Raw genomic sequence first — 7,549 nt, 5'->3', positions numbered from 1 at the left:
ATAGGGAGATGAGCATGCGTTAGATGGAGCACATGGACTCTGTTCTGATGTGAAAGAGTTCATGTACACTATCAACCAGTGGAAACAGGCCCGTACGTTGACCCGGCCAAATAGTCACTGCATATGCATATGGAAAGAATTACTATTAGTCATCAGCTTAAACGCATCTGTCTATTCTATGCTGATTTTTAAAAATGAGTTATCCTTATGGTAGACTATGAATATTAAACACCCATTTGCTCAGAGCCATTTTCTTTTTTTCTACTTTCCTAGATTTTATTGTGAAGAGCATTACGTGAAGTGTGAAGGCCAAACAGTGATCAAAACTTGAAGAGAAAAGGAGAAGAGTAAAGCTACGTATCCTACAATCTATAGAGATAGAAGGATCTGGACAAAAGTGAGTATGGCTTACTTTAAAACTATGTATTAACACTATGGGGCAGATTTATCAAGCTGTCTGAAAGTCAGAATATTTGTAGTTGCTCATGGCAACCAATCACATCTCAGCTTTCATTTTACTAGTGCTCATGAATATTTTAAAGGGGAGCTGTGATTTGTTACCATGGGCAACTAGAGATATTCTGACTTTCAGGCAGCTTGATAAACCTGCCCCTATGTATTTGTCCTCAACCAGTGCTGGTAGTGAGCAGCCCAAAGACCACCCAGCCAATGCAGGGACTACCCCACCATGTGTGCAATGTGCAGGTGTTCCTGATAATGGTTTGGTGTTGTTCATGAAATAAGTAGTTAAAACTGTGTTTTGAATCGGTAGTTTTATTGACAGCTTTGTGCTTTCTATATTTCTTTTACAGTTTGAATATACTGTAGGAATCAAATACAGGTAAAAGTTATATCTTTGGATGTTGTGCTGATTGCATTTATAGTCAGTCCCCAGGTTACATACAAGATCTAATCTTTAGGTTTTTAAAGGGGTTCTCCCATGAAGGAAAGTAAGGCCCTATCCACAGGATAGGGCCTAACTTGCTAAACAGTGGGGGTCTCCGTGCTGAGACCCCCACAGATCTCGAAAACGAGGGGTCCGTCGGATCCCTCCTTGCTCTGTCAGATTAACGGAGCAGACGGCCACGCATGACTGTTCTGCTTGAACAATCGCTATGGAGATCGGTGGGCACCTTCATTTTCGCGATCTGCAGGGGTCTCAGCACTAATATAGCCTAACTTTCAATCATGGGAAAACACCTTTACATTGAATTTGTATACAAGTCAGAACTCGTATATTTAGTGTAACTTTAGTTTCCTATAACAATAGGATTTGAAAAATTCATGGTTGACAAGGGAATAAGGATTAACAATAATGCTTCATTACAGACACCTTACAACCTATAATTGCAGTCTGGGGCTAAAGTTCAAGTAAATTGCCAGAGAGCTTCACCAGAGGTCACAGTGGCCAGAGAACTCATTTATAAGTCAGGTGTTCTTAAATTGAGGGCTGCCTGTTTGGAAATATCTCACTACGTTGTAAAAAGTAGGGTTGATCTAGCCACTTCAGTATTTATTAGCATGATCTTGGGATAGAAGATTAATATTTAAAGTATCTACCATCAGGATTATGGATTATAAACCAAGTACACTTACAAGCTTTTTATGCCTTTGAAGGCTTCTAAATGAGCCATAGAAGTTAAAGGACATCTACCAATAGGATGAAGGATTGTAAACCAAGCACATTGACATACTGGTATGCGCCCCCTCTGGCAGGATCCGCTCTTCTTGTAGCTACGTATGCCTTTGTTTTAAAGAAAAAGAAGTTTTAAAAATGATGCAGATGAGCCTTTGGGGCTCCAAGCTCCATTGACAGCTATAGAGTCTGGAGTCCCAGAGGCTCATTTGCATAATTTGTGAAACCTTTTTGTTGTAAAAACAAGGTCCTAAGAAGCTAAAAGAAAAGCAGAACCTAGCAGAGGGGGCACTCACCAGTATGTCAGTGTAGTTGGTTTACATATCTTTATCCTGGTGGTAGATTTCCTTTAATGTAGCCTGGAGCCGCTCAGGCTCATTTGCATATTTTTAAAGCATATTTTCTTAATCTATGGAATAGGAAGTTAAAAGAAGAGCAGACCTCGATAAAGGGGACACCAGTAAGTAAGTGTATTTGGTTTATAATCCATGATCCTGATCGTAGATTTCCTTTAAATAATGGACGTCCTATGTTTAGCTGCACCATGTAATGTGCACATCGGTCTGAAAACTGGTTTGTACATGCAGATACTACTTTATTGTGGTTAAATACATTGTTTGCATCTACAACTCAGCCTAAAACATATATAATCCCACATCAAAACAGTTGATCTGTTAAACAGCAAAAGGCTCAGTCTTAGATTGTAAAGAATCACATATATTAAAGACCAATATATATCTGGAACTCTGTTTTGCTGACAGGACACACATATCTCTTCACTATGTCAACTTATCACCATCTCAGTGGCGCTCAAAAGCGTAAAAAAAGAAAGGAAGAGAACTTGAAGAGTCAAAAAATGCAGAAAATAAGTAGCTTTTTTGCCGCCCCTAAACCTGTGGGTGAAAGCAGTAGTACATCTATAGCAGATGTAGAGGAGACAAGTGCAGAAAATTTTCCACTTCCAAATGTTACAACAACCGAGGTGGAGGGGTGTGCCCAGACTAGTAGTGAAGAAAGTATTGAGGATGAGTGTGGTAGAGATATGAGCCAAATACAAGCAATTGCTCCCACCTCAAATGAGCCAATCAATTCCACTGCTACCAGTCAAACTGCGAGCACATCTACCAGCAGCATATTAGAAAGTGCTACTGCTTCTGAGTATGTCACCGATAGGGCTAATTATCCTGTAACGATTGCTGACCCAAACGTTAAAAGATTCATTATTTCCCAGGGCCCATGCAGACCCCCTGGCCCGTTCCCTAGAGACAATGACAAAGATAAAAGATGCTTTTCAGAAAAATATTATGATCGAATCACACAAACTGGCCTTAAACTTCCTGTCACATGGTTGTGTTATTCTCCCAAGCTGAATGCTGTGTACTGTGAGCCATGCTGGCTGTTTGGGGATCGCAAAAAGCAGGGTTTTGAACCAGCTTGGGCAAAAGGCATCAATAAATGGAAGAGCTTAACCACAAAAATACAATCTCATGAAAGCTCAAATGCTCATGTTGATTCCTGTGTCGTATATGACCAATGGAGGAAGAAGGGCACAATAGATGAGGAAACTGAAAAGCAAATGAGGAGAGAGAAGAACTTTTGGAGGCAAGCCCTACAAAGGATTGTTAATGTGACATTAACTATGGCAATGGCCAATCTTCCATTTCGTGGTCATCGAGAAAATTTGGGGGAAATTAATAATGGAAACTTCCTCTCCATAATACAACTTTTAGCAGATTATGATCCAGTTCTTCATGAACTAATTGAAATGCCCCAAAGATCCATAAAATATCTGAGCCCAAAAATCCAGAACGAGATCATCCAAATTCTTGCGGGACAAGTCCAAAAAGAAATAGTCTCAGACATTCAACAGGCACAGTTTTACTCTATTATAATGGATACTACACAGGACATATCAAAGGTTGATCAGTTGAGCCAGGTTTTCCGGTACGTGTCTGTTGACAGAGCAGAGAATGGAAGAGCAACCAGCGTGAAAATACATGAAGTATTTTTAGGTTTTTATGCTGTAAAAGATCAGAGTGCTGCAGGAATAGAGAAGGATATTATTGCCTGTATAGAGAGCAAAGGCTTGAAATTAAATAAGTGTCGTGGCCAAGGGTACGATGGAGCTGCAACCATGAGTGGCATATACTCTGGAGTGCAAGCGAGGATTGCAGAAAAAGAACCAAATGCTCTTTATGTACACTGTGCAGCACACAATCTTAACTTAGTTCTACAAGATGCAATGGCCAATATCAAGGAAGTTGCAGGTTTTTTTGATGTAGTACAGAATTTATACACATTTTTTGCTGACAGCATAAAACGATGGGAAACTCTTTGTTCATTCTCAACTAAATCCACCTTGACATTGAAGAAGTTGTGCCCTACACGTTGGGCCTCACGCTATGAATCCTTGCTTGCTTTACGTTTTAGTTTTGTTAATGTATTGCAAGCACTATCAAAGATTGTCCTTACCTCTTCAAAAACAAAAGAAAGAGAGGAGGCTGCATCGTTAAAAAAAAAAATAGAGTCTTTTCAATTCATATTTTTAATTGTTCTGCAGACAACAATTTTGGAAAAAGTTAATACTGTTTCTAAAGTCTTGCAAGCAAAAAACACTGATTTGTCTGAAGCTTCAAGATTGATTAAGAACATTGCTGACAGTCTTGGGCAATACAGGAATCAGTTTGAGGAAACAAAACAAATTGCAGTTTCGCTTGCACAGCAGTGGGGCATTTCATCGCAGTTTGAAAAGAAACGGATCCCAAAAGTCAAGCGTCATTTTGACGAATGGGCAGTTGATGAGAGGTTAAATGATTCAGAAAAACATTTTCAAGTTACAGTTTTTTTTCCATGTTTAGATATAGTAACATCTCAGCTTCTAAACAGATTTATGGGAATGGACAAGGTTCTTGGTCGTTTTAATATTATTCAGCCTGCAATGCTTTCATCTGCGTCTGATGATGTTCTTTTCCAAGCTGCATCAAAACTCCAAGAAATCTACCAGGAAGATTTATCATCCAGTTTTCCTGCTCAACTGCTGAATTTTCGGTCTGCATTAGAGGAAGACATTCAGAAGTCATCCTCTATCAGTGATCTGGCTCACCTCCTTCTGGTAGACAACAGTGCCCTTTCTTCTACACTACCGGACGTGTGTGTAGCCTTGCTACTTTTCTTAACACTACCTGTGACAGTAGCTGCTGCTGAAAGATCTTTTTCTAAGCTTAAATTAATAAAAAACTACTTGCGGAGCACCATGTCTGAACAAAGGCTTTCCGGGCTTGCGGTTCTGAGCATAGAAAATGAGAGAGCTAGGAAACTAGACATAGACAGCATTGTGGACACCTTTGCTGAAGTCAAGGTGCGCAGGCGTGTGTTCTAAGAAATTCTCTTCTGTGTAAGTGTAAAGTTATGGGAAGTTGGGGAGTTGGAAAGTTGTTTAACTACTAACAGTTTAAAAGTTTTCTGTTCAACTAACAAAAAGTTTTACTAAAACAGTTCCATGCATGCTTTGTTTTAAGTGACACTTATTGTCAATTTTTGTACTATGCCAGGAATGAATATACGCAGTGAAACCTTGTTCAGATGATAGCCCAAAGGGGGGTGCTGATCATATAGGGCAGTGGTTCTCAACCTGTGGGTCGTGACCCCAGCAGGGGTCGAACGAGCAAAACACAGGGGTCTAAAGCCTTCGGAGCCACGATTTTATTGTGTTTTTACTGCAAATCGCATGGTTTGGGGTCACCGCAACATGAGTAATTGTATTGCGGGGTCACAGCATTACAAAGGTTGAGGACCACTGATATAGGGGTTTAGCACAACTGTTTTTCTTAGATGACAGGCCAAAATTACATTGAAAACTGATCTTCCAGGGTTGGTCTTCTTACAGGTTATATATTGCAATATATGAAAAACATGCTAAAAATTAAAAAAAAAAGTGAACAAGAATTATGGTCTGTATGTAAAGGTTACACTGTATATCCTGCCCTTAGGTCTGGTACAATAGTGACAGTATGTCACAAAGACTTCAGGCTCTTGCTGCTCCATTGGGGCTATATAGAGTAGAAAGAAGTCTAAGTCTCTTTTTTTTTTAACTGTGATGACACTTTGGGGCAGATTTATCAAGCTGTCTGAAAGTCAGAATCTTTCTAGTTGCCCATGTTAACCAATCACAGCTCAGCTTTCATTTTGCCAGTGCTCATGTATATTTTAAAGGGGAGCCTTGATTGGTTGCAATGGACAACTAGAAATATTCTGACTTTCAGACAGCTTGGTAAATCTGTCAGAAAGTTTATGGTTATGGAGTGAACAAGCAGAACTTGTGATTTGCTTGCCTACTCCTTTAACAATGAATACAGCTAAAGTAAAACCTCTAATAAATATTATTTTTGTTGATTTCCCTAGGTTGATCATCCGTTGAAAGTTCTGGTTTTGTTAATGTAAGTTAGAAAACTTGAAATTTATTTTATAATCAATGCTGATTGGAGAAACATGAACAGAATTTGGATTATTTATATTTTTTTTTCAGGTTGGCGAGTTTTTCATATAGTTAATATGTTCGAAAAAAACAACATATCTTTTCAGAAGATGCAAACTAGTTGAATATGATACTTCGTGTCCAAGTAAGTTTTGACGAATTACATATAAGATAAGACACAAATTTTTAATAAATTTTATACCATTCTATAATTACAAATAGTTATATAGCTTAATGCAAGATTAACCACTATCATTTTTGTGCTTAGGTGCTTCCTAGATGTTTTAAAGTTAAAATTTATATCAAGCAAGAAGTGATGGAAACACGGTGCTTTGGGTTTCAGGTAAGTGATAAAATATGTTAAACTATAAATGCCTTATGTGTTATTCCTGTGTTAGTTACTCTGTATACTTACAATATAAAAACCCTTATATATGTTCAAAATGGGCAGGGAATGGGAAAAGGTGCCGTGGTCATCGGCGAGGTGGGGGGGGGGGGGCCCAGCCAAAAGTTTGCTATGGGGCCCACTCATTCCTAGTTACGCCACTGCTCTACTATATCCTTTTTGTACACTGGTGCCCAAAACTGTACACAATATTAGCATCTCTATAGGATAGCATCTCTAACAAGCCCCTCAAATATTTTACCCACCACAGCAGTTAGACTCACGGGTCTGTAGTTTCCAGGATCGCTATTTGATCCTTTTTTGTATATTGGTACCACATTTGCTATGCGCCATTCCTGTGGAACATAACCAGTCCTCAGTGAATCTTCAAATATTAAAAATAACGGTCTGTCTATCACCGTACATAGTTCATGCAGAACCCGGGGGTGTATGCCATCTGGCCCCAGTGATTTATCTATCTTAGTGGTTGCGAAGCGGCGCCGTACCTGTTCCTGGGTTAAACTGTTGACATTCCAAAAAGAATTTACATTATTCCTCATTGTGTCTTCCACCAGGGGATTTTCCCGGGTAAAGACAGTTGAGAAGGCGACATTCAGTAGATTGGCCCTTTCCTCATCTCCTTCCACCATGACCCCCATGTTATTTCTAAGGGGACCCACACTCTGTTTTTAGTTTCTTATTTATATACTTGAAAAATAATTTGGGATTATTTTTGCTCTCCCTGGCAATATTTCTCTCAGTCTGTATTTTTGTGGCCTTTATCTGCTTTTTACAGGATTTATTTTTCTCTATAATCCTGTATTGCCTCATCACTACCTTCACGTTTTAGCACCTTAAACGCCTTATCTTTCTCGCTTATTGCTTTCCTTACAAGACTAGTTAGCCACATAGGCTTTTTCTTGTTCCTCTTATGCTTTTTCCCATAAGGTATGTGTTTCTCACAGGACTTTTTCAGAATATATGAGAAAAAGTCCCATTTTTTTGGGGGGGGGGGAGAGAACATTATCCCACTCTATGCCTTTAAGGTCTTCCC

At 39.2% G+C, this 7,549-nt stretch overlaps 1 long non-coding RNA gene across 1 annotated transcript; it reads left to right on the top strand.

The window, feature by feature from the left end:
- The first annotated feature begins 271 nt into the window (after positions 1–271).
- Positions 272–6,453, top strand: LOC140129059 (uncharacterized). The gene is made up of 5 exons (XR_011855282.1): positions 272–397; positions 813–841; positions 6,038–6,072; positions 6,162–6,255; positions 6,379–6,453. It is a non-coding gene; the product is annotated as an uncharacterized lncRNA (long non-coding RNA).
- Positions 6,454–7,549: the final 1,096 nt, after the last annotated feature.

The sequence above is a fragment of the Engystomops pustulosus genome, chromosome 4, assembly GCF_040894005.1.
Source record: "Engystomops pustulosus chromosome 4, aEngPut4.maternal, whole genome shotgun sequence".
NCBI classification, from domain to species: Eukaryota; Metazoa; Chordata; class Amphibia; order Anura; family Leptodactylidae; genus Engystomops; species Engystomops pustulosus.
This window is presented reverse-complemented; position numbering and strand designations above follow the sequence as displayed.